The sequence below is a fragment of the Camelus bactrianus genome, chromosome 13, assembly GCF_048773025.1.
Source record: "Camelus bactrianus isolate YW-2024 breed Bactrian camel chromosome 13, ASM4877302v1, whole genome shotgun sequence".
NCBI lineage: Eukaryota > Metazoa > Chordata > Mammalia > Artiodactyla > Camelidae > Camelus > Camelus bactrianus.
Genome location: NC_133551.1, coordinates 26,886,028 through 26,913,443, shown reverse-complemented (window position 1 = coordinate 26,913,443; position 27,416 = coordinate 26,886,028). Strand labels below are relative to the sequence as shown.

Genomic DNA, 27,416 nt, shown 5'->3' with positions numbered 1-27,416 from the left:
ATAGTTTAGGAAGCTTATGGAGTTCACTCAATAGATATGGCAAAAGAGGAGGTAAAGAAATACCTCAGATTTGGTTTTTTTCTTAAAGGATGAACTCATCATGGCAGGTGACAGATGTTATATAAAAAGCCTCTTACAGATTACTTTAAAAGCAGTGGTTGGACTCATCTGGGGAGCTTTTAAAATTCCCATGCCCAGGCCCTACTCCATATCAATTAAATCGGATTCTCTGGGATTGGGACCAGATTGATTTATTGAAATTTGAGGGTGGAAAAAATATTTTTTAATAGACTGCATTAATTTACAGGGCACGTGATTTAAAATAAATATATAACTAAATAAATCAAGTATGCATGTATTTGACTTTTAAAGTTTATATTTTTATTAGTACACATACTTTCAATTGGCCCTTATCCTCATTTTTATTGCATTTGTATTCCCATTTGGGTGTTGAAAGATTATTTTATATTCTGACATTTTCTGGGTTGTCTTATGTTCGGGCATAAGTGGTAATTTCATTAAGCTTTAGTTTTCTTAACGTGTAATAGGGAATAAGATAGCACCTATTCCTTAGGTGTACTATGGGAATGAAATGAGATAATGAACATAAGTTGTTTAGTATAGTGCCTGGAATATAGTTATTATTCAATAATTATATATATATAATGTATTTTTTTTCTTTAAAAGCTTGTGTAAGGATGGAATTGAAGAAAACATTGGTAGAGTTAAATTTTTTTGCAAGGGTTGGAAAACTGTTAGCATTCAGATAATTGAAGTGGTTCTATTATTTCTGCATGCAAACATAGGACACATTCTTCATTGTGTATTATTTTTGGGAAAATGTGATTGTTCTATTATTCTTCCCACTGGCTAGGAAAACGCAGCTGAAATAATGAGTTTGTTGCTCTGTGAAGAGGAGACTATTAATTCTTACTGTAAGCTTGAGAGAAAGGATATAAGATGCATCACTTTTGGGAAAATATATTAAATTTTGTATAATTGATCTTGGAAACAATTTATCTTGCCTCTCTATCAGCAAGATCAGCCTCCTCTAAAAGGCCCTAACAATGACTTTTAAGACACAAAACATCACTTCTGCATCTAAATTTTGACTAAAAAATTATAACTGTGTATTTTTATTATTAACAATTATATTCAGTTATGTAATACTAACTCACTAATTGTATAATTATGTCAACAGTTATATTTCTATATTAACAATTTATTCTGAACCTAACTAGTTTACCTCTTAAAACTTTCATCAAGATAACTTTTAAAAGTCATGTAAAAGCTTTTGTATAAAAAAAAACTCAAAGTATGTTCTGTATAGTAACAATGTATCTTATTTGCTCATTCATTCACTCACTGGTTTTCAATGTCAACAATGTGAAAGAATGTTGTTTGCGCCACAAAAAATGCATAATTATGGTCCCTTTTCTCAAAGAATGTGGAGAACTTTTTTAATCTCCCCACTGAAGTAGACTGCTTCTTCAACACAGTTGCCCTCTATCGCGTTGCTCAATATTTCTCTTCATAACATTCCTGAAAATATATAAGCTCCTTGAGTGCAGGTGGTCTTCCCCCTAGAACAGCACCTGACACTAGGAGGTACTCAGTAGATATCTGTTGACAGATGCCTGTATTAGTATCTGTCTATGAGGTAGATATTTTTAATGTTGCCTTTTTACAATTGGGAAAAGAGGTGCAGAGTGTTTAAGTTATTTGAAGTCACATGTTAGAGCTGGGATTTGATCCCTATTATGTGAAGATGCACAAATAGTCGTGCAAAGGCACAAAAGATTAGGAATGGTGACTAATTCTTTTTGATTGCATTATAGGTAATGAGTAGGAAATAATGCGTAAGATGTAAGTTGCTTCACATATTAGAAGGTCTTAAACACCAAGCTGAAAAGTTTGGACTTGATTCAGAAAGCAGAAGGGAAGGATTTTTAGAGCATACTCTGCTTTTACTGCTTTGTCTTTGCACATACTAATCTCATTGCCCAGTTCCCTTCTGTCCACTTCTTCATCTCCTTTAGTGAGTATTGAAACCCAACATTTCATATTCCTGTGGTAAATAATTCTGGGACTGGATATCTTTTCTTGTCCCTGTATTAAATAGTACTGAGAACAAGCCAAAATAACTTAGCTACTTGCTCCAGGAAATACATGCTCCTGGAAGATAAGTCTATGCTGAGACTATTTTAGCTATAAGAACTAGCTAAAATAATTTACTTACCAAGACAGACCGCTGCATCATCTATACTGGCTTCAAAACCAATCCACAATTATGCCATAAACTCTGCCCATTTCTATCTAGTTCCCTGCCTTCCTAGACCCACCTTAAAGGCACTGAGCCCAGGTCTCAAAATCCTCTATCTTTCCCTGCCTTCATTCTTCTGAGATACTATTAAACTTTTGTCAAGGTGGTGTTATCCCTTACTGCAGTAAAATCTGGTAAGTTTAGCTTTGTGTGATCTTCAGATTTTTCTGATGGACTTTTAGGGAACTGACAGTTGACAGTTTATGCCCGCTTTTTGTAATACTCAGCCGAAGCATCGTTTGCCTTGGTAAGCCTGAGATGTCCCCTTTGGTTCCTTGCCCAGCTAGAGTTAATGCTCCCCTCCTGTGCTCCCATACCTCCTTGTACACACGCTATCAGAGTGTGATTCTGCTGTTAGAGTGGGAGTCCCTCGGGGCAGTAACCGTGACTGCAACATTGTGTGTTCTTAGCACTTCTTTGAACATAGAATGAGTGCTCAATGATGTTAATTGTTGACTGCTGTACTGAATGAGTGAATAAATGTGTAACCAAATGCAGGTAGAGAGACTAACCATAAGAAGATCAGAAAGCAGGTGACTGAGATAGTTTCTCAGTGAGGTAATGAGTGCTGGTGAATAGAAATGAGTAGCCCCCCCAGGATGATTAAATCAGGAAAGTCCAAATACATTGGAAATATTCCAAAGACCAATTGAAGATAAAAAAAAAATTGCCTTATATTTCTTTCAGTGTTTTTTGACCCTGGCTGTATATTGAAATAAGTATGTTAAAAAAAATCCAATGCTTTCTTCCTGAGTGCCACTCTCACCCTTCCACTCTGATTTTATTTGGTCTGTTGTGAGGCAGGACATTAGAACATTTTAAATGTGCTCCTGAAACATCTATGAAGCAGTTAAAGTTGAGAATCATTGTTTTAAGTGCTAGGTATTGCTACTTCTTCTGGTATTTCTTTGGCATCCTCTAAGCCCAGTGATTTTCCAGGGGCTGTAGTTAGTAAGAGGACAGATGAGATCCTTCTGCCAAAGAAGCTTAGCAGAATTTTGTGTGAAAGACATGGAGTGATGGTTGGTTTGGCAGTTTGAAAAATACACTCAGTATGACCAACTTTTAATTTTGAAGAAGAAAAATTCTATTGTTTGTGTAATTTAAGTCATGAAAAGTAAATGCTGATAAGAAAACAAAATGCTGCAATTCTCAATAGGGGCAGGCTCCTTTGGGAGTTTCTTAGAACTATTTTTTTTTTTTTTGAAGAGATTTGAAATGTGAATGTTTATAAAAGACAACATGTGTTTAAAAGATTGTAAAGCTCTGTCTTTGCCCCTAGATTTAGAATAATGTGTACTAGCTCCTTCTTTGTACTCCCTTAGCAGCCTCTACTTACCTTTATCTGCATTTCTCACTATGCTTGGTATAGGAACTTCTATTTAGTTTTCTCTTTCCCCCATTAATTTGTAAGTGGTTGAAGGAGAGCACAATTCTTAATCTTTCTCTTTATTCCCAGGCTTAGTGCCCAGTTACACTCAATAGAGGTTGATTGATTAGAAAGAATGAGAGCCAATGAGGAATGAAATGTCTATTATTGGCTAGATTTGGCTAGCGCGTAATGCAAATGAGGTCACAGATGTGAGTTTATGCTGGGTCAGGGCCAGATGGTTACTCAAAGATATTGTCCCATGACCCTGTAACTGCCCCTTAGCGCTGGGCAGCTGCTTTGCATATGCTTTGCATCAGAGAAAAGTCTTGCCACTATTAACAACTCAGAGGACAAGTCCCAGGGATGGTGGTTACTGTCACCATTGTATCAAGGTTAACTCCATTTATTTTCTCCTCTACAGATTAGAGAACATTACATCTTTTAGGGTAGTTGTGAGGATTGAATGAGTTAATATGTGAGAAAATATCTAAAATAATAATCAGAAAATCTTTCACTAACTGACCTTCAAAGAGACCAAGTTTGCCACAATACTGACATCTGGGCAGAGCTATTTTGGAAAGGATTCAAGAATCAGAAGAATTGTTGGACTATGTGAACTTTAAGGCTCCATCCCATCCTGAGATTCTAACTGTCTTATTTCATAGATAAAGAAGGTAAGGTACAGAAAGATAAAAGATTTACCATATGGTCATCTTACTCATCTTTTGGGATTCAGCTAAAATGTCATTTCTTCAAAGAGGACTTCTCAGATAACCACTTCTTCTAATCCGTGTTCTCTCTCCTAGCACTCTATTGCTCTTATCACAAGTTGTAACTCTATTTATTGTGTCATTATTTATCCAGAGTCTTTATTCCACACTAGATTGCAAATTACCTGAGGGTAGAAACCAAATATTTCTCTCCTATAATATATACTCACCCAGAGACGAACACAGTTCTTGGCTCACAGAAGGTTCTCAAATATTTATTAAATGAATAGACATAAAATTAATTAATTAATTAAAGTAATTAAAATCTATTTACTCATGTCAACTTACAAAAAGGATCTGAAATATATAAAGGGCACTGTATTTTCATTCATTTACTTACTCATTTGCTCTTTTGTTATGACTTTATTTTTTTGAAAAGATTAATTAATATAAAAAAGTTTTCAACATCTGGCTAATTTTTGTCTTTTTCACTACTACTTTTGTCATTATTTTTGGTACTGCAACACCAATGGAAATGATTAGTTCAACACTCTGTCCCCTAAGGTCCATGGTCTCCTTAATTCTATGATTTTGTTCTATCCCACCTTAGCTTCGCCTGATGGACCCATCCTACACCAGTGTTTTTCAGTCTGAGATTGTGATGCCTTGATAGGGCTGAAAAATAATTTATTGACTAGACTTTTTAAATGGAATGGAATTTAAAATTGCATACATTCAAGGATCAGCCTTGTTTTGTAAAATTTTGTGTATATGTACTAAATGTCTGTGCAACTAGATTCCTTACTGTGAGGATTGTGGCCAGAAGAATTTGTAAAACACCGCTCTAGACATCGGCATCATCAGTTACCGCAGCCCCTCTGAAACATCGGTTTCAGGCAGCCTGCTCTGTTCACTACCGCGCTCCTTCCCAGCAGCTTTATCCAGCAGGTTCACCTGCACAGTTTCTTACTCCGTGCAGACTCCCAGTTCGTTGACTCCAGCCCCTTTTTACTTTGCACTGTTTCCCCCTTCTCACTTTTCTCCTTGTCCAGGGTAGACTCCATGGTCTATCACATTCGTCGTGATCTGCCTCAACTCCCTTGTTACGCTCTCCTTCCATGTCATTTAACCGGCAAAACCAATTATCTGCCCACTCCGTACTGTACCTGTCAGCCTGGGATGTGGCTGCAGTTCTGGAGACAGACCTTTGTGAACTGGTCTCACTTTGCATTTATGGCCACAGCTCGCAAGTGGGGCCTCGGAACTATCCAGCCATCCCCCTGGATAAATCTGCTTTCCAACTCTGAGGTGCCTTCACAGCTTCTCTCTCCATGAACCTCCAGTATCCCTCATTGGCCCAGGAAATAAGAAGCCTCAGAATAAAACTAAGTCATCTATCCACTATCAAGTTTCCACGACTCTTTCATTCCTACCCACATGTTCTTTTTTTTCTCTTGTGACTATGAATGGCTCCCACCGTTACCTAAAGTCAAACCTCCCACCTGCCACCTGACATATTCCCCTGTGAATTCCCCGTGCTTGTCTTTCACTTCTCTGTTTTTCAGTCACAGACAGATCATAATACTCTAGCTAGGGCAAACTGTTTATTTGGTTTTGATTCTGGGGTTTTGTGTTGTTCTTTATGCTTCATGTTGCTGAATGTAATAGCAAAAGAACTGAAAAAATTGGGAAGTGGGTATGATGGGGCATCACTGTATGTTGCCTTGAGCAACCAGGAGTAACCTGATGTCATTCTGTGCCTATTGAGGCTCAAGAAAGGGAGAGTGAATTTGGAAGGGGAGTAAGAATATATGCTACTTCTTAAATGTTCTGAGAACAGGCCCTGCTTCTGTGTTACAATTGCATAATGTTCTTTCCTAGTAAAATTGTCTAGCATTTGTGAGAAAGTGGAAAAAGATTCTTCTTGCTCCTGCAGTCCCCATTGTTTCCTTAAAATATGGTCTGCACTTCCATTTCTTCCCACAGTTATTATCCTGATGTAGAAGATGGGGAGAGTTTAAAGGTCTTTTCTCACTGGGACCTTGAAGTACTCATTTGTAGGGCTTATGGGGAAGAATATCCTGTTTTTTGGTCTCTTCTGAGGCATGTATTTCCATTTCCTGACCTTTCCAAAAATGACCTTTCAGAAGCAGTAGCTGTTGGGGATGAGAAATAATGTAGACAAGTCAAACATTTTACTGCATTCTGTCTCAGAGCTGGCTTCGTGGTCATCCCTCAAGAGACTCTTCTCGTGGCAGGTTTAACCACCTAAGGAAATTCATGGCTGGCAGAATTCTTCCAAAGCATTGCTTAGAAAGATCTGCATTCTGTTTCGTCGCCTCCAGTATGTATTAATGATATGTTAGTTCATATTTCTAAAATATTTTAAAGTGCTTTCTTATCTATGATTCCTTTTATCCTGGAAATGACTTTACAAGTCAGATAACTGAGACTTAAAGAGATCCATGTTGCTGCAAATGGAATTATTTTGTCAGTTTTTATGGCTGAATAGTATTCCATTATATAAATATACCACATCTTCTTTATCCAGTCATCCATTGATGATGGACATTTAGGCTGTTTCCATGTGTTGGCTATTGTAAATAGTGCGGCTGCAGTTTTCTTTAGTGCACTCTGCCTTAATGCTTTCCTGCACGTGGTAGAGCTTTGATGCCTAGGAGTTTAGGGGATTAAAAGTAGTTTCTCAAATGCAGGTAATGATGATGATGTGCAATTTTAAGTAGCTCTCCAGGTAATCCTCCTAGACCTCTCTCCCCTATGTCGCCCTAGGTTGGGGCTCACTGTACTAGTGCATTTAAGGAAGAAGAGTTTGTCTCTGAAATGGTGGCCGACTTAATATTTCTCTAAGCTTGCCTCATCAATCATTACTTTTATTATAGGAAGAAAACCACCAGTTCAAGGCCAGTACATGAGGCCAAGGGGACAGATATCTATGGGGATCATTTATCTTTACACAATTTCACCCAATTATGACTATAGACTGTCCTTCTCATCTAGGTCCATCATCTTGCATATGTTCCCATCACAAGAAGAACCAACAGGGGATGGAATATACATGGCATGCGCATCATCACCAGCTCCACCTCCACCCACAGTGTTTTGTACCAAACTGGAATTTAGCATTACTTATCTTATTGAACATAACAACCCAGGTAGAGCTGGAGGAATTCTATTTGTCGCTTTTAGAATAAACAAAAATGATGCCTAGAAAACAAGATCAGAGTTTTTTTGATCTACTTATAAATACATGTGAAGCCCTGAAACTATGAAAGCTGTTGATCCTGAGAATGTGCTTCCAGTATTATTTGAAAGTGTTCCATTATGCACCTTCCTTCCTTTTCTTTACTCTTTTGCTTTTACCCTTCCCTTCCTTCCCTTTCTCCTTTCCTTTTTTTATTTCTTTCTTTTTACTTTTTAAAATATGTCTGAATCTCTCTTGTATACCATCCTTTTTGTCGTGCTCCCTATCTGGTTTCTAGAACGTTTAATCTTGAAGATAAAAATCTTCCCTTCCCTCTGTTATGTAATTATCCTGAGATTAATCTTGTGGACGAGTCAGACTTCCTGCCAGCTACACAAGAACTTGAAATAGTATTGCTTTACTTCAGTCCTGATTTCAGATTTCCTTGATTATATTGTTTACTTGCCTGCCTTAATTTTGTCTTCAAATTTATTAATCATAACTGTAATCACTTTACTTTTCCTGTGGGAATGGATACTTTAGGAACCCATAGTCTTGAGTTAAAATACTCTAATCCTGAGAAAAAGGATGCATGAGTGATGTTTTGGTTCCCAAGCAGAGTAGGTAGGTCTCTGAAAGAATACACAGAAAAGAGTTAAATTAGGAAAATGATATGTTCCTGAAACACATTTGCACTTAGAATTTGTTTACCCTATGTGGTAGATGGTGAGCTCTCCCTTTGGCATCTTCCAGGTCAACAAGTCTTTTCAAAGATTTTAAATCTCTGTCCTCGGTTCAGCATATTCCTATTGATGCCAACATTTATGGCCCTTCTGTTTCCTACAGTAATTTGAAAGATGACAAAAATCAATATATTTTGCAAGAGCTATGTAGGATAAGGGTAATGTGATGTTGTAAACCTGTATCAAAGGTGTACGTTTAAAAAAATAATTTTTAAATTTCAAATAAGTCCCTTCCTTCTAGTACAACATGACAAAATCTTCTTCTATCTTCAACTTTCTCCAAACACAATACAATTATTACCTATATTTTTTGGCAATGATTTAGAGAACATTTTAGAAGAGACAGGGTAAATCACACTGCCTCTGCAAACTTCACTCTTTGTTCCTGGGAGTCCCATTATGCATATGAGATCTGATGGTCTTCTACCCATAAACATTTGTGGCTCCCAAGGAGTTGAAAATTTTAAAAAGTCAAAGTTATACAAATTGTATTTTATTTGAAAAAACTTATATGTCTTAAAGACATATACAGATAAAATATCCGTATGCATAACTTCATTTGGAGATAATTTCAAAAGTCTAAATTTGAGACCTTTTAGGTGGCTCAAAGTGCTGACCCTCTTATAGCCTTTTCCCCATAATAAATTCTTTCTTAGAGTGCTGGGGATCAGGGTTTTACTCTGTACATGGGCACTTAGATCTCTCACCTGTGTGATCGCTCTTCTAGGCATTCAGCTCCTGGTCACCTCCATCTCTGTATATGGCCCCTCTCTTCTGCTCCCCTCACAGACAGTCATTATTTGTAGAAACCATTATTTTGGTTCCCTTCATTTATGCTAGGGTTGTTTTACTTACCACTGAACACAAAGGCTGAAGTGACTGAGTTGCTTAAAGCCCTTGACCTCTCTTCTCTTGGGCTCCACTTATATAAGCAGAGGATGTGAAGAGCCTCCACAGATTCTCTATCCCACTGCAACTGGTAACATAGTCCTCAGTTTCCCTGGAAGCTGCTAGGGAAAAATACTAAGGAATTTTTAGAAAAAAATAAGGTTAGAAGTAGAAAAAATAGTGTCTGAAAAATGAAAAAAAATTTACAGTTGTTTCTGCATTCCACTGATTAAACATTTACCTTACACGCAAATCCCTATCATGTGTTATCTTTCATCCTAAAGTATCTGCTTCTATATCTCCCCTTCCACCATCACTTACACAAAGAATATTTCCCCTACACAGAACCTTTTTCTACTTTACTTATTACAGCAACTAAAATTTGTTACTACTTATGATTATTTGGAGTCATTATAAATCCTCTTTAAAAATAAATTTGGATAACTCTTGGAGAGTTAAGAGAACATAGTTGTTTTAACCTCCTTAGAATTAAATGATACCAAATGCTTACAGAGGTTTGCTTTGTGCTGAGTACTGTTGTAAATCCATTTTACATGTGAACTCATTTAATTCTTGTGACAAATGAGACTAATGCTATAATTATCATCTCCACAGATCTTAAACCTGAGGCCCCCAGGTGTTTGAGACTTTGTCCACATTTAGATGGCTACTAAGTTACAGAACTTTGATTTCAGCTCAGAGAACATGGTCTTAATCATCACACTACGTAGCCTTTCTCAATCAGTGTTTCCCTCCAACATCAAACCAATAGGCTAAACCAAAGGCTTAGGTTCTTAGAGAGGGGGAAGGAGTTAGGTAGTTTTGGAGCATCCACCATCAGATGGGAGGAGGTTTGGGATCGGATGTATAGTCAAGGTCTTAGAAAGAGCAGGTAGGAACTGTAAGGACCCAATGAAAGGGGTCCAAATGAAGGGAAAAAATAGCGGAGGAAGTAGATAAAGTTCCCATTTTAAAAAGTTGTCTAGATCTTGCATTAGTGAGTCAGAGAGTTGCTCTTCTTCCTGCAGAAACTCTTATGTCTTTCCCATCTCTTCCTTCTTTGCTCTTTCTGCACCTCACATTTCCTTAGGACCTAGGAGGATGTTCCATAGCCTGTTGTGTCTAGCTCTCAGCTAACTTCAGCCTAAGCACAAAAATTCTCCATGTCATCCAGCCTAGGTTAGAAAGCTAGAAAACTTCAGCTTGCATTCAATAGTTCTTTTGACAGCCATTTTTGAATATGTGTAATATTCCCTAAGCGTCCTCATGGGAGAAGAGGTGGTTTGTTGAAGACAGGATTTGGATGTTCTTGGGTCCTCTGGCCAAATTCCATTATAATCACCATCATAACAATTGAGAACTTTGACTTTAGACAAATCTGGGTTCAGCTCTGGGTTCTGCACTTATTGTGTGACCCTGGACTTGACTTCTCTGGAAGTTAAGTAGATAAAGAAAATTTCTGTTTATGAAAGTTGTCTACTACCTTATAGTGCAGGGAACTATATTCAATATCTTGTAATAGCCTATAATGGAAAAAAATCTGGAAAAAAATCTGAATCACTTTGCTGTACACCTGGATCTAACACAACATTGTAAAATAAACTACACTTCAATGAAAAAAAGAGAATTATTCAGATCCTGTAGAGAAGACATTCTTCATCCTGCACACCTTTTATTTCTTTGTATTCTCTTCCTTCTGTCATCTTTCTTTACTTCATATATTCTTGTTTGTAGGACTCCAGATCCAGAAGCATGCCCTTTATCTTCATCTGTAAGATGGGAATCATTGTGATTAAATGATGTAATAGGTACATTTGCACCTAGCAAGTGCTCAACAAATGGCAGCTCCTTTTATGATATTACATATACATGACTATATGTATCTATGTACACATTTACACACACATACACCCAAAATCAAAAGAAATGAAATATGAATATAATCTGTAAATATAAGATTTTGTTACTTAAAAGGATCACATTCTGTAAACATTTGTTTTACTTGTTGTTTTAGCTTGAAAAGGAGTGTCATATACAAATTATTCTTAAAACTTAAAAATCTCTTGTAACTTTGACTAGAAGACTGCAGGGCACTGGGGACATGGGTCAGATGAGTTTTTATTGGAGGAAATGGACTTTGTTGTGGGAGTCTCTGGGCCACCAGGGGGCAGCAACGGGCACTCAGATGCAAAGCCAACAGTGCTCAGAAAGGCAAGGCAAATACTGTGCCTCCTCCTCAAATGAATGTAGGATTGGTCCTAGTTCCACACCACCTGTTGACTGAGGTTTGCACAGCTATCCTCTGGACCCTCTGTGAGCAATGGTTGGGGTTTAGAGATGCAACAAACTGTTGCCTTCGTTCATTCATTCATTATATTTACATAAAAATTATGACATGGAAAAACTTTTTTGAACCATAGTCTTATCCTCCCTTTTACTTTTTATTTATCAAATCTCTTCCTTAAAATAACCGCATTGCCAGGTGTAAAAGAAGTAGACATCTTCAATTTTTGATCCTGAAGTAGGGCACATATCTTGCTAAAGACATTCAAATGACCAATTTCCATGAAAAAAGAAATGATTTTAAAGCTGAAAATAACTCTGCAGACTCAGGGAGAGCAATCCTTGATTTGCAGCCCTTATGTTGTCTAAGATTTTTCAGAGCTACCATGACAGCTGACCTTCAAACATGTCCTCTGTTGCTGTTGACAGAGATGGTCATTTGCACTCCTCACAGGTGACAAATGACCCTTGGCGGATTGATTTTTCATCTGGCTCAGATCAAGCCAATGGAGGCTGCCATTGTACCTCAATATTCCTCATTTCTGGTCCCTGCCTTGCTAACCCTAATTTGTTGCTGTGCAATTGATGGCTCCCTTTCATTTACCTAAGGTCTGATAGCAGTTCTCCAGTTAATCATGTGCCTGATCTTGTAGTGGTTTTTTGTTACAACCGGATGCCAGGCAGGACATTTCAACCTCCTCCAGCAGCCAGGTGTTAAATGGCCTTATTTAAGATTATCATAAATGGATGGAGGCAAATACTGCATGGACTTCTTTTGTGTCCTAAGAAAAGTGCTAATGGTGCTAATTGATAATGGTGCTAATTATGAAGTAGCTTGGAAAAGCTTCTTGGAAATTATTATAGGTAGATAGATGATATGCATTAAAGTTATTATCAATTTTATGGACTTTTTTGGCTGATGGTAGGACATAATTGGATAGCGAATTTTCAAATTCACAGCAACTACGTGTTTATAAGCTGCTATCATTAGGGAAGGCTATTTACTTGTCCTTGGTGCTGTAGGAAAGGTAAAACCATAGTTACTCTAGGAGAAAGTAATAATGACACTTAAAGTCTGTCAACATTAGAACAGAAACAGCACCAAATTGCTGAGTAAACAGCTAACACTGCAGTATAAAGTCTAATGCTGGCCCTATTAGCATCTAAGCTGTTTAACTTACAACGTACACAATTTGAATTTTTAAAAATTCTTTTTTTTTGGTGGGGGGAGAGGTAATTAGGTTTATTTAATTATTAGTATTAGAATTAGTATTAGTAGTATTATTTTAGAGGTACTGGGGATTGAACCCAGGGCCTCATGCACAATAAACATACACTCTACCACTTGAGCTATACCCTCCACCCTTGAATTTTTAAAAATTCTGATAAAAATTTACTGCTCTACATCTACTATCAAGAAAATAAGCAAAATATTTACATATGGCCATATATCAAAGGCATGGGATGGTAGGTCTATTGTTTGCAGTAATTAAATGTGTTAGGGCCCTGGAGGTCCCAGACACTGGGATAGTTTATTGTGCTGGATAAAAACAACTTCCTAGTAAAATAACTTTTGCCGACGCTTCCGCATTGCTTAGCATGCTGCATCATTATCAATGCAGCAGTTGGTGTAAGCTTAGACAAGAAGGAAGAAATTCATCGAATTCTTCAAGAATTCAGGTGATGATTGAAAAGAAGATAGAAGAGGTAAAAAAAGAAGGATTTGGGCTTAAATCAGCAGGAATTTTAGTACTGGGGTGTAAAACTCCCATCTCTACCTCTGGTTTTAACTCCCTCAGGAAAACTGAATTTTTATAGACTACACAGAGAAAAACTGTCTTCTCAGTTCTTCCCAATGAGTGACTGTCTTTCTTCCTATTTTAAGGTTGCTGTTAGTAATATAGTAGAGACTTAGAGATGTTAATGAAGAACGCAATAAGACTTATATGGGGGGAGGGTAATAGCTCAATGGTAGAGCATGTGCTTAGCATACACCAGATCCTGAGTCCATAAAAAAAATTGTATAGATGGGGAAATTTTAATGGCATTTTCTTCACCCTCTCCCAAATCTAGAATAACTAAGTGGGTTTTGAGACATCGAATTAGGAATTAACTCTTTGTCACGGTAAAAGTTTAGATGCAAAAAACTTATTTTGTATTCATCCTTGCAGAAGAACTTTAAACCAAGCATTTCACTCCATTCTTGTTTGCACCAATTCTGTCCATCACCATTTCTCTGACCTTGAGTAAGCTGTTGAAATTCCTTAGGCCCAGTTTTTTTATCTGTAAAATGAGAATATTTGTTTAACAACTTCGAATGTCTCTTTTAGCTCCAACTTTTAGGTGCCCTCCATAGACTAGTGTTCTCCATTTCCATACCTTAGGGCATTTCTTCAGTTTTTAATAAAAAATAAAACAAATTAATAAAATAACATTTTATAAATAAAGTAGAATATGTTAAATAAATACATAATTTGAAGATATTTCTTGGCAAATTTAGAAAACTTAAGGAAGGGCATATAAATTCAATTTATGTGGAGAGATGTATAACTGACATCTTTTTAAAGAATAAATCAAAGCCTAACAATTTATGAGATATGTGCATTTCTTCTTCTGATAAATGAATATACAACCAAAGGCTTTTCTAAACAGACAAAAAAGAAGAATTCAATTCAAGCGATGGGCATTTCATTCCTTAAGAATACCATGGAGAAGGAAAAGCTAACAGCAGGATTGAAAGAATTTGACAAAATTTTTTCAGAATATTATATTTTGAATATTTGAATTGTTGGCTTATAATCAAATTCCAAACAGAAATTATATTTTGGAAAATAATCCTGGAAGACAGATTCTGCAGATACATGAGGGTCAAATTTAAGAATGCCTTGACAATTCAAGAATAATTATAGAAACATGTAGATTAGGGGGAAATAGACACAAATGGAAAGGATTCTGGCTTAACTCTGGAGGAGATAATCTCAATATGTTGTATTAGCAGTTGTTTCTGCTTAGAATGATTTTTCAAAAGAAGATAAATAACTATCAGAAAAAACGTACCCTGCTCCTCTAGGAAATTACACCCTACTAATGCCTTTATTTTATTTTATTTTATTTTTTTATTTACTTACATAATTGTGTTCTTCATCCCTTTGTCTACATTGATTCTGCTTTTTTTTTTAATTGAAGTATAGTCAGTTACAATGTGTTAATTTCCAGTGTATAGCACAATGTCCCAGTCATGCATATACATACATATATTTGTTTTCATATTCTTTTTCATTAAAGGTTATTACAAAATACTGAATACAGTTCCCTGTGCTATACCAAAGAAATTTGCTTTTTTTTTTAATCTATCTTTATACATAGTGGCTAATCTTTGCAAATCTGAAACTCCCAAATTTATGCCTTCCCACTCCCTTTCCCCCAGTAACCGTAAGATTGTTTACTATATCTGTGAGTGTTTCTATTTTGTAGATTAGTTCATTAGTGGCCTCCTTTTTCTTTTCTTTTTTTTTTTAGATTCCATATATGAGTGATATCATATGGTATTTTTCTTTCTCATTCTGGCTTATTTAACTTAGAATGACGATCTCTAGGTCCATCCATGTTGCTGCAAATGACATTATTTTATTCTTTTTTATGGCTGAATAGTATTCCATTTCATAAATATACAACAACTTCTTTATCCAGTCATCTGTTGATGGACATTAAGGTTGTTTCCATGTCTTGGCTATTGTATATAGTACTACTATGAATATTGGGGTGCATGTATCTTTTCAAATTAGAGTTCCCTCCAGATACATGCCCAGGAGTGGGATTGCTGGATCATATGATAAGTCTATTTTTAGTTTTTTTGAGGAATCTCCATACTGTTTTCCATAACAGCTGCACCAAACTATGTTCCCACCAGCAGTGTAGGAGGGGTCCCTTTTCTCCACAGCCTCTCCTGCATTTGTCATTTGTGGACTTTTGAGTGATGGCCATTCTGACTGGTGTGAGGTGATACCTCATTGTAGTTTTGATTTGCATTTCTCTGATAATTAGTGATACTGAGCCTATGTCTTTTCATGTGCCTATGTCTTCATTGGAGAATTGCTTGTTTAGGTCCTCTGCCCATTTTTGGATTGGGTTGTTTGTTTTTTTATTATTAAGTTGTATGAGCTGTTTAGGTATTCTGGAAATTAAACCTCTGTCAGTTGCATCATTTGCAAACATTTTCTCCCATTCCACAGGTTGTCATTTTGTTTTGCTTATGGTTTCCTTTGCTGTGCAAAAGCTTGTAAGTTTAATTAGGTTCCATTTGTTAATTTTTGCTTTTATTTCTATTGCCTGGGTAGACTGTCCTAGGAGAACATTGTTAAGATTTATGTCTTAGAATGTTTTGCCTATGTTTTTTTTCTAGGAGGCTTAGCATGTCTTGTCTTATATTTAAGTCTTTAAGTAATTTTTGAGTTTATTTTTGTGTATGGTATGAGGGAGTTTTCTAACATCATTGATCTACTAATGCCTTTGAATAAAAGGTTCTTAAACTGCTGTTCATGGATTCTTTAACTGATATATCAACAGTTTAGGGGAAACCCAAGTGAACCCTCTGAAATTATACTGAAATGCACATATGCATTGCTTAATGGAGAAAAGATCAATAGTTTCCGTAGATTGTTAAAGAGATTTATGATCCTTCAAAGTTCAAGAAGCTGCTCCAAATGATTATTTGGAAAGTTCTTATCTTTGGATTGTAAGAGATGCTTTTTCATTTTAATGTCCCTTAAATGTTGGTAACTGGAAGAAATATAAGAACATTTTGAATCACAAATTTAGGGAAATTTTGCCTGTCCCCTGGGATGTAAGAAAACAGCAACAGGAAGACTGGCAATAAGTACTCAAAGACACGGTTCAAGAGAGAATGGTGCAGAGGCAGCCAACAAAACAAAACAAAACAGTAAAATCCTTCCCTGAGCTACTGAGCAGGAGTTCTGGAACTCAGGACTGACTTCTTGAGGGACGTTTAGCTCCTCATTTCAGTTGTGTCTGTTTCTTTATTTATGAAATGGGGATACTCATGTATCATTAGTGTGGTTTCACCAGAATGAGAAATTCCACATAAGGAGATTTTTCAGATAAGTTGAGTAGAGTTCTTTCAGCACCAAGTGATGTATATTTTATCTGCTTGTGATAAAACCCTTCTGAAATATTTGATCTTCTAAAGTCAACTAAACAAAATAATAATAATGATAATAACAGCTAACATTTATCAGATGCTTATTGTGTCCCAGGTACTTTTCTGAGCAGTTTATATGGTTATATCACTTAACCCTAACAATCACCCCACCACATAGGTCCTATTATAGTCATAAAATAACTTACCTAAGATTGTACAATCAGGGAAGTGCTGGAGCTGGGATGAAAACTCAGGGTCTAGTTCCAGAGCTGTGCGCTAAACCGCAATGCCAAAATGAATGTCAACTCATGTCTCTGTGATTCCTTGAGGTTTTCCTGATCTCACTACTACTGAAGAGTAGACTATTATTTACAACGAAATTAAATAACTCAGATTATTGCACAGCTTGTGTTATTCTTTTTTGTCTTTATCTCTTTCTCTGTGTCCTCCTCTATGTCTGACTTCACCTGTAATGCCTCATTACTGTCACTTTGCCTGACCATAGCAATGCCACCTTTACTTTCCTCTTCTATTTTCTGATTAGCATCTTTAGGAATCTGGCAAACTGGACAGCCATGACTATTCGATCTGTAACTGAAGTTTCAGTAAAATGGCTCTGAGGGAAAACCTGGGGCCACTCCTTTGATAAGAGTGCCTCATAGACCCTTTAAACAGACAAAGGCTTCCTAAGGACCCATGGGACTGCCTCACAGACCCTCCCCATTAGACAACAGGGCTTCTAAGAAACTTAAGGGTGTTGTTTTACAGGAACTTCACAGGAACCCAAGGCAGAGAGAAATTAACTTAATTGGAATATGATTTTATATAGTATAGTAGATTATAGATTGATATACAAAAAGTCCACAAAATTGTAAAAGAATTGTGTCAACTTCAGCTTGGATTGAAATGGTGAGAAGCAGCACAAAATGAAGAGAGCTTTGGCCCCCTTAATCTTCAACAGGCAGGAACTTCTACAGGCTAAGAAAACTACTCAACTTAGCTGAAAATATAGGCTACTTTTTATGGGAAAGTAAACCAAAACGATGACTCAGAGGGCAGAACTAAGATCCCAGAGGATGCAGCCAAGAGCTCCAAAAAATTAGTCTCAGGGAGCAGTGCTGGGCCTTAATCAGCAAACTGGCAATGGAGTGACCAGAAGGCTTTCAAGGTTGGGGACACCCGTGCCTGCTGTGTGTCTCTCGTTTTTCCCTTTTTGAATGAGCCATATATAGTGGTTATCCTATAACTGTCCCACCTTTGTATGTTGGTTGCATGTGGAACAGATAACTTGTCTCGTCAGGTCACAAGTCTCAAATAGAGAGGAAGAATACTAAACAATCCTTATCTGAAGAAGCACACACAAGTAACCTCATTTAGACCTGGATCTAATTTAGAGGGTGAAATCCTGGATTCTTGAACCTGATGCCATAACGGGATGAAACTTCTGAAGAGTTTTTGGAGAAAGTGAGCATACTTTGCATGTGTAAGAGATATCAGTTGTGGCCAGAGGGCAAACTGTGGCATATTTTATTTTCCAGAGGTGGCTACAAAATATTTTCTATTCTGAAATATTCCTTTAGAACCTTTTCACTCTCCTATGAAGATATGAGTTTCCCTTTGAATCAGACTGGCTTGTGACTCACCTGTATCCAACAGCATGTGGCAGAAGTGAGGCTGTGTGACTTTCATGGCTAGGTCATAGAAGGCCATGCAGCTTTTTCTTTTCTAAAATACTAAAATACTTTCTCTTGAAGCCTTGAGCTACCCCAACATACAACCCAACCATTTTAAGACCATCATGCTGCAAGGAAGCCTAAACCAGTCAATGCTAGGGACCACATGGAGAGGCACTGAGACTACACCAAGAGGGAGAGGAGGCTGACCAGACTTCAGTTCTTCTAGCTGCCTTGTTGTTTGGGCACCAGTCACTGTCTACCTACAACTGCATGAGAAATCACAAGTCACGATCTGCCAACTGAACCCTTCCTGAATTCCAGAGTGCAGTGAGAAAGAATAAGATAATTGCTGTTGTTTTAAGCAGCTAAGTTTCAGGGTGATTTATTATGCAGCAATAGACGACTGGCACCTGGACAGTAACCTCTGGGAAAATTTGTACTCTAGAAATACAAGCATCAGTATAAAAGGAAGAATGCAGTTGCAGAGCTTATAATCAAATTGTGTGTGGGCATGGTGTGTCAGCCGATTGACTGGATATCAGTTCTGGTTATTCTTTGCCATGCCACCCATTGAATATTTTGAGTGTATTTTCTATGTATAGTATGTTTATGGTAGTATTGTTTGTAGTGGTGACCTTTTTCTGTATACACCCTACTACACACACACACACAGAGAAAACTGTAAAAAAAAAAAGTGACTATTGATATGAGAATGGTTAAAAATATTTGTTTCTTTCATACTATGGAATATCAGATCACTATTTAAAAGAACGATTTAAAAAATTAAAAAAAAAGAATGAATTAGATCTACGTATCTTGTCCTTGAGGGATATCCAGGATCTAGAGTTAAGTAACAAAAGTAAGTTATGGATAAAAAATATCGACCACGATTCATAAAAAAATAAAAAGAGTTTGTATTCTGTTGTTTGAGCATGGAGAAGTTTGGGACGTATATACTACACTAGTAACATGCCTAATCCCAGGAGGTAGGATTGGAAGGAGGATAAAGGAAAGATTATTACATTCATATATTGTTGCATTGTTTCACTTGTCTCAGCAAGGCTTTTGTAATTAAAAAAAAAACTAATAAAGTGAATTTTGATGGTAAAAAGCAATAAATTCAAGTTGGTTATTGCCTGGTGGGAAGAATAGGAAAGAGATTATTTATTTTTAAAATGTATTTTTTGTGATTTAAGCAAGCTTTGATACTTTTATTATTAATTATATTCTTATAAAAAAAGTTAAATATAAAAGCTTAAAATAATTGTTTTCTCATTGAAAACAACTGACCTGTTTTAAACCATACACAGATAAATTGTAAGTGACTGGTTAGTATACTAAACACACAATGAAAAGTTGCTTTCTGCCAGAAGGAAACCGCAGTGTAAGATTATCATGGAGAAATAAAGAGGGGAAAAAGATGAGAAAATACCCAATGACTAAGGAAAATAATAAACAGTATCCAGGAAGACATCTCTAGCAGTCTGCATAAAATAGTAAATGTCATTTTAGGAGATTGTTTTTTCTTTCTGAAAGGTCCTAAAATGAAGAGGTTTTCTTGTTTAGAGCAGATGTGCAGCAGGACACAAAAGTTCAGTCCACACTAGTCAGTACAGAGCTGTCGGTGTGGCAGGCTTCTATGAAGTAGGCAGTGAAAATTAGTCGTGTTGCTTAGCATACGTGATACACACTAATATCCAGTGTGATGATTAAAACACTACGTCAAAAATACATATACTGGAGAATACAGGGTTAGAGGATGGAACAAACGCTCTGAGCTCAGTTAACTGCTTAATGACACAATCCTAAAATCTCAGTGGGTTAACACAATCGAGTTTTATTTTGTGCTCATGTAATAGTCCAGTAGAGATCGGTGAAGGGACTCTGCTCCAAGCAGCTGTCCTGGAATACAGGTGCCTTCCGTCTTATCATACTGCTGCCTTCCAAATCCTAGATTACTACGGGACAGGAAAAGTGAGAGTGGAGATTCGAATGTGGGAGATTTTTATAGGCCTGATTTGAAAGCAGAATACATCACGTTAGTCCACATTCCGTTTTCTCAGAACTTGGTTTCAAGATGCCAGCCTGTCAGGAAAGAGGCCAGGAAATGTGATTTAGCTGTGTGCTTAGGAAGAAGGGGAGAGAAGGTACGCTGGTGAGCAGGCAGCTCTGCTGTGGAAGGCCTCTTGGTGGAGGGCTCTCTGACTGGCACCATCCAGCATGGCCAGGACCTGCAGAGAGGGTATGTGCACAAATTTAATCCTCCAGACAAACTAAATTAACTCCACGTTCATTTAAAAATGCTTGACTTGTACGAAGGGAAGAGACATGTCATGACTGATAAATTGGGAATCTCATAAACTAAAAATGTGATTTCAAGTTTATTATAGAAGCTCTCCAAATGCAATATACATGCAGCCTTGTAAAACCATTTGCAGTTTGATTGAAACACGGTTTCCTATTTGCTGTATCCTGCGAGACACTACTCTCTTTTGGTTTCTTTATCGGGCTTCCTTCTACTTACCTTTTTAAGGCTTAGCTGAAGGATTATCTCCTTTAGAGATTTTACTAACTCAGTCTGGGTTGAGATCCTTCTTTGTGCTCACACAGCACACTAGACAATACTCTCCTTATTTTATGGCACAATGCACTCATTACAAATGTGCTTTATCTCTTTGTCTCAACTATTAAACTCTCAGCACTATAAGGGAAGGTGGTACATTTCATCTAGGTATTCTTAGTGCCTAACACATGGTAGACATGTAATTAGTATTTGCCACGTCAATTAATAAATGAATATATTCATGATTTAATTATATATGTGTGCATATAATTTAATTGCATAAGCTGCAGTAATTAATAACAAATAGTTATAATAACTATTAATAACTATAAAGAAAGAAGTGCTTGTTCATGATCATTTTTGTGCAAAAACACTTTAATATACAAGCTTGATTTTTTAATATAATATGCTAGGTAGGCACATTTTGGGAAACTTACTAAAAAGGCATCTTCCTTGGTGTTACAGAAAGACATCATTATTTCCTGCCTGCAAAATTGTATGTGAATTGAGACCTAACTACATCTGACTTTGATTAGTTTGCTGTACAAATAGAATCAGGAGACTTTATGTGGGAATGACTCATAAGTCCTTCATCCTTCTTTGTTACTGTTCTCCAGATTTAATAGTGGTGTTGTGTAACCTGTCATGTGGGTATTATCAGACAAATTTAGAAGAAGACACTTAACAATGTGTCCTGGCTACACAGACAACTATATTTTGCTGTTTGGGTGCCAGAGGGGTTTTCTTGGGTGGTACTGTGACTCATTGTAACTCTGGACAAGCAGAGGGAGAAGGATCAGTGCTAAGAGCCTGTCTAAATTGCCTTCACACTCTAAGGTGTACCAGTTGCAGAAGGTTAGAACTTGAAATGAAATGTCCTATCTCTCCCTCAAGGCACAGCTAATTTCATCCTTACCTTTTCCTTCCCACAAATCATTTCCCCAGCTCCCAACTCTGAACTCCGTTAGTCACCTATTAGCTCCTTTGATATCCTTAACCTTCTGTCCTGGGTTGTTGTGTGTCTCTCTCCAAACACAAGATAATCTTCTCTAGTGAATCTGTAAACTCCTTATGAGCAGGGACAATTTTTATTATTTTTAGAATGAAACAGGTTGTTGGAAAATAATTAAGACCATTCAGATTTCAAGTTACTGGGGGAGCTTTAAATTTGAGTTTTTGTGTCTTCTTACATGTTTCCCTATAACCAGCAGAAGCATTTGAAACAAGTTTTGAAAGTTGAAAACATTATTAAAAATGAACAAAACCCAAACATCCATGTTACCTAGTCTGAATATTTTAAGTCTTCACCGTTTTATTTTTGAGAGTATCTTTGTATGCCTGGTACTTTCTAAATTTTGACTAAGTGCTAAGAGCTTTATGTACATTGTCTTGGATGTGGCTTTACCTAAGCCTCTGATGCTCAAGCTGGAGTACTTATGTCCATAGGAGAATTTGAATTTGTGTCAAGGAACTCAAAAACCACAGAATAAATATCAGATAAATAATTATTTAAAAAATACAACAAACTCAACAGAAGTAAATATTAGATTTACATAAAAACCTATATAAAATATGTAGCTTTATATATATATATATGTAGCAGCTTTATAATAACCCCAGACTGCAAACAACCAAACTGATCAATGAATGAGTAAACTGTGGTATGTCCACACAATAGATCACTACTCAGCATATAAGGAACAGACTATTGATTCACCCAACAATGTGGAGGAATCTTAAATGCCTTATGTTAAGTGAAATAAAACAGATTCAAAAGACTTCAAGATGTATATGCTCAAGTACATGACATTCTGGAAAAGTCAAATTATAAGGAAAGAGAACAGATTGGTGTTTCTAGGAGATGAAGTGGGGAGAGGCTTAACAACAAAAAGGCACTTTTAGGGGCGATGGACCTGACTTGTACCTTGACTGTGGTGTGTTTACTTGACTGTATATATTTGCCAATATTCATAGGACATACATGAGGAAGAGTAAATTTTACTGTATACTAAGTAAAAAAAAAATAATGCCAAGAAGCCAATGCTGGCAGAATATTACAAAGTTTGTACTTTCAGTAACTTATTACAGTTTCTGGAAGTAGTTTAGCTATATATTTCAAAAGCCATAAAATTGCTCTTCATCTAATAATCCGATAGTGTAGCATTTATTCTAAGGAAATCATTAAAAATATGGCAAACCTGTATGGTTAGAGATGTTTGTCACATTTTCAATAGGTGAAAATGCTGCCTTAGTGCTTTTATTTGCAGCTCTTTTTTATTTGCTAGCAAAATTATCTATTTTTCACATGTTTAATAACCAGCTTTGTGGGAAAGAATGATTAACATTCTCCGGTGGTTGAATAGTAGAAGACTTTCTGCTCTTCTCTTTCAATAAACATGCAAAGCCATCCATTTCTGTGAAACAATTAGAAATAGCTTGGGATTTAATAAAAATTTTACTGTTTTTGCTGTAGATAAACAAACACATTGAAATAAAAAAAACATAATTGCTAGATCAGCTATTTAGTGGGATCTTAGTTTAAGAGTCTTTCATTACATTCCACAGTTGAAAGTTTGTTCTAAAATTTTCATTCCTCTGATCCAGTCTGGACCCTTGAATTTCATATGTTTAATATCAGAATATGAGAAATGAAAACCTCAAGTTTTGTGCATTCTTTTTCTTTGACAGCTTAAAATTTTGAACTTTACCCAAACTTTTCATTCTTTTTAGTTCATTTGATTTTGGCAATATGTGCCTTTTAGTTCATGGAGCTTTTAAACTTTCCATTAGATATTGTGAAACAATATTTTGATGAATTAAAAATAGATGAATGTAAACCACAAAATGTTTTCTTAAAAATGGCCACATATTTTTAAAAAAGTTAGTTGGAAAAGTGCTACAAGAAACGTGCTAGGATGAGGTAAGAAGGTAAATATTAGTGGGCGACAGATCATCTGTAACAACAAAAAAGGTAAAGATGCTATTGTTCCTCATTTACTAATTCAGAAGTCAAATGTTTTTAGAGCATCTGCTATGTAGAGACAATGTTCTATGCACCGTGATTTAGTTGGGGATAAAGTAGACAACAGATCCTTCTCTCATGGAGCTTACATTCTGGCTTATTCAGAATTTGGAACAGACAGAGCTTCTTCATCCTCAGGTGTTTTTACCTTTTTGATAAATACAGTCTTATGTAAAGTTAATGATTTGGAGAAAACACTGAAATACGAGTCCTACTACTACACTTTTCTAACCAATTATTCTCCCCCTTCCAGAGAAGACTTTTCCCGTACTTAAACCTTTGCCTTTCCTCTTACATTCTCAAAAGGTGACCTTGCTCCTGATTTCATTGAGAAAATAGAAGTAATACAAAGAAAACCTCCAAAAATTCCTGCATCCAAATCTACTAACCTGCACGCTTCTGAGCTCATATCCACTGTTTCCCTTCCTCTTGTTCTTCAATGTGTTTATCTTCATTATCCCCTTGAACACTGGCTCTAATGCCTTCTGCTTATTCATGGGGTTTGCTTCTATAGTTATCCAGTCATTCCTGCATTATCAGTTTTTACCATCAGCATATAAATACAATATAACATCTTTAATCTTAAATAAAAAGCATCCCAAGATGCCACATCTTCTTCTAGCTATAATCCCAAGGTTTCTCCTTTTATAGAAAACTTCCTGAAGAAGTTGTTTATAGACGCTATCTTGCCTTCCTTGCCTCCCAGTCTCCAGGGTAGTCCCTCCAATTGAGCTTTCATCCCAGTATTCTGCTCAGACAGCTCTTACTAGGGTTAACAAAGACATCCATATTTCTGAAGTCAGTGTAAATATCAGTCTTTATTTCAAGAGCATGTGATAGAGATTTTCACTTTCTCCTTCCTTGAACCCTTTCTTTACTTGGGTTTGGAGATATCTCACACAAATACGCTCAGGGACCACTATCACTCGTCCTCCTTTGCTGTATTATCTTTCTTTTCCAGATTTTCAAATGTTGAGAACCCAGGATTCAGTCCTCAGATCTCTCTCTCTCTCTTTTGTTTTTCTCTACTGATAGCCACACCCTACATGACCTCATCTCAAGACTTTAATAGCATTTCTATGCTGATTATACCCAAATTATATCTTTAGCCCAGAATTTTCCCTGAACTATAGCCCACCTCAAATGTTTGATAGTATGTCTCACAGGATGTCACATTTAGTGTCTAAAAATTGAATTTCTGGTTTTTCACCCTCCTTCAATCCTACTCCTCCAATAGTATTCTTCATTATAGTGAGTGCCATTTTATTCACTGAGTTGCTCAAAAATCTTAAAAGAATCTCTCACAGTTCTCTTTCTATGCTCCAGATTCAATTAGGAAATAGTATCCCCAAGCTGACCATTTCTCACCTCTTGAAGTCTAAGCCACCACCATCTCTTGATTGAGCATCTGCCTTCCGACTGGTCTCCCTAATTCTATGACCAGATTCTGTCACTCTCCTGCTGTAACCATCCAGTGGCCCCCCCATTACGTTTAGACTAGAATCTAAAGACTTCACCATGGCCTACAAATACCTGAATGATCTGTCTCCTGACTACCCATCCAACCTCATTTCCTAACACTCCTCCCCTCACTTGTTTGTCTACATCCTTCTCCTTTAATACCTCAAGACTGGGTACCCTTCAGGGATTACACTCTTGCTATTTCTTCTCCCTTGAACACTTGCCTTAGCTGTTTCCTTGTAGAGCTGCCATGTTGCCTCCATGCAACATGAATGATGCTTCCTTTATGATAAGCAGCTGCCCTGTTTGTGTGTCTCACTTCCTCATATGCTTCATATTACTCATCTTTGCCTGATACATTATTTACAGTAATAAAAATCCCCCAAGTAGAATATAAGCTCCATGTGGGCATGGGCTTATTCTGTTTGGTTCATTGTTACATTCTAAGGGCCTGGCACATACTAAGACCCCAGTAAATATTTGCTGAACTAACGGAGTTGCCAAATTCAGCAAATACAGATATAAGATGTCTAGTTAAATTCAAATTTTAGATGAAAAGCAAATAATTTTTTTAGTATGTGAATGTATCAAATATTTCCCACAGTTTGTCTGGCAATCCTATGAATTAATTATTAACTTGGAATAAGCCCCCCAAATCTAATATTTGTTAAATATTAGTAGTCATTGCTTAGATGGAAACTGATCTTTTCTACAGAACAGGCACTCAAATGCTTGAAAAGTAACTAAATTTGAAAATGAGCATCTCCTCTACCCTCAGGCCTGTATTGTAAGATGCTATCAAATAGATCTGTTTGGGGACAGGTGTTTTATGTGTGCTGTTTAGTTAACATGAAGACTATTAGAACAGGCGTCTATGACTCTGGATAACTAAGATTTAAGAACATAATACCCAAGGGTGTTAATCCAGGCAGAGTATATTTAATTGATTATAAATATCAAGGCTGGATTAGTTATGAATGGGGATCATCACCTAGCTGTGTGAATGTTACGTAAACGGCATGATGTAGAAGGAAGAAGACTAGATTGGGAGTTTGGTGATATGGGTTGTGGCCTGTGATTGTCTGTTCAGCTGCATGAGTAGAGTCACACGACCGTCCTGGGTTGCATTTCTTCATTTGGAAGTTAATGATGTTTGATCTTTTAATTTCTGAAATTCTTTAAAGCTAAAACCTCCTTTGCCTTATATTGAAAATATACATTTCTTAGATGATGAGGAATCTTCTAAAATGATTTTATATATTTTGTCATGGTCAGAAAACTGCGTGGACAGGTCTTGGCAAGTATAAACTTAAACATCAGATTAGCAGTTTATGCCTTAAACTTCATTTTTCAGAAAAATGAGATATTTGTTTATTCTTGCAACCAAAATTTATTGAGATGCTGTCCAGGTATGACTATGTTTCTTTTTGGAGATACTCAGTGATTAAAAGTTTATTTCTGTCCTTTGAGAAACTCCTGGTTTGGTCCTGGGAGACAGATATGTCAAAAGCAAGGCCAGTGAGAGTTGTTACGGTAGAAGTAAGCACCAGGTAGCAGGCAGGCAGAAAAGAGGAAGGGATCAATGTCTCCCTTTGAGTAGTTGGAGAAGTGGGGGTAAGGAGAGTTAGAAAAGATCTCATTGAAATACATGTCTTGAAAGGTGAGGCCATGGTGACTTTTTAGAAAAAGTAACAGACACAGTCAATGTCTGTGTGTGTCTTTGCATAGTTGCTTTTCTATTTTAGTGCCACTTTTCTAACCCACACCATGGAGCTAATACTTGCTTCCATGCACTTTGGGTAGGGTTGAATGTTTGTGAGAGTGCCAGATACCACTGTGTTCAGTATGAGTTTCTGAGTCTAATCTACACTTTTAAGAAGTAAACTAATAGATTTTGCATTGAAAATGATTACTAAGTTTTAGAGGCTTTAGTACAAAAAGTGATTGGTGGGTTAGTGCCAGTCGGTATGAGAGATTTCAACCATCTTAAGGCAGTTGAGAAAAATAAGAATAAT

General features: G+C 36.7%; 1 long non-coding RNA gene and 1 other non-coding gene across 2 annotated transcripts in view; one reads left to right on the top strand and one right to left on the bottom strand.

Moving 5' to 3' along the window:
- LOC123619259 (uncharacterized) overlaps positions 1-27,416 on the top strand; it is a 258,225-nt gene that overhangs the window by 50,958 nt on the left and 179,851 nt on the right. The window lies entirely within an intron of this gene.
- On the bottom strand, positions 12,809-12,882 carry TRNAN-AUU (transfer RNA asparagine (anticodon AUU)). Its single transcript has one exon. It is a non-coding gene; the product is annotated as a tRNA-Asn (tRNA).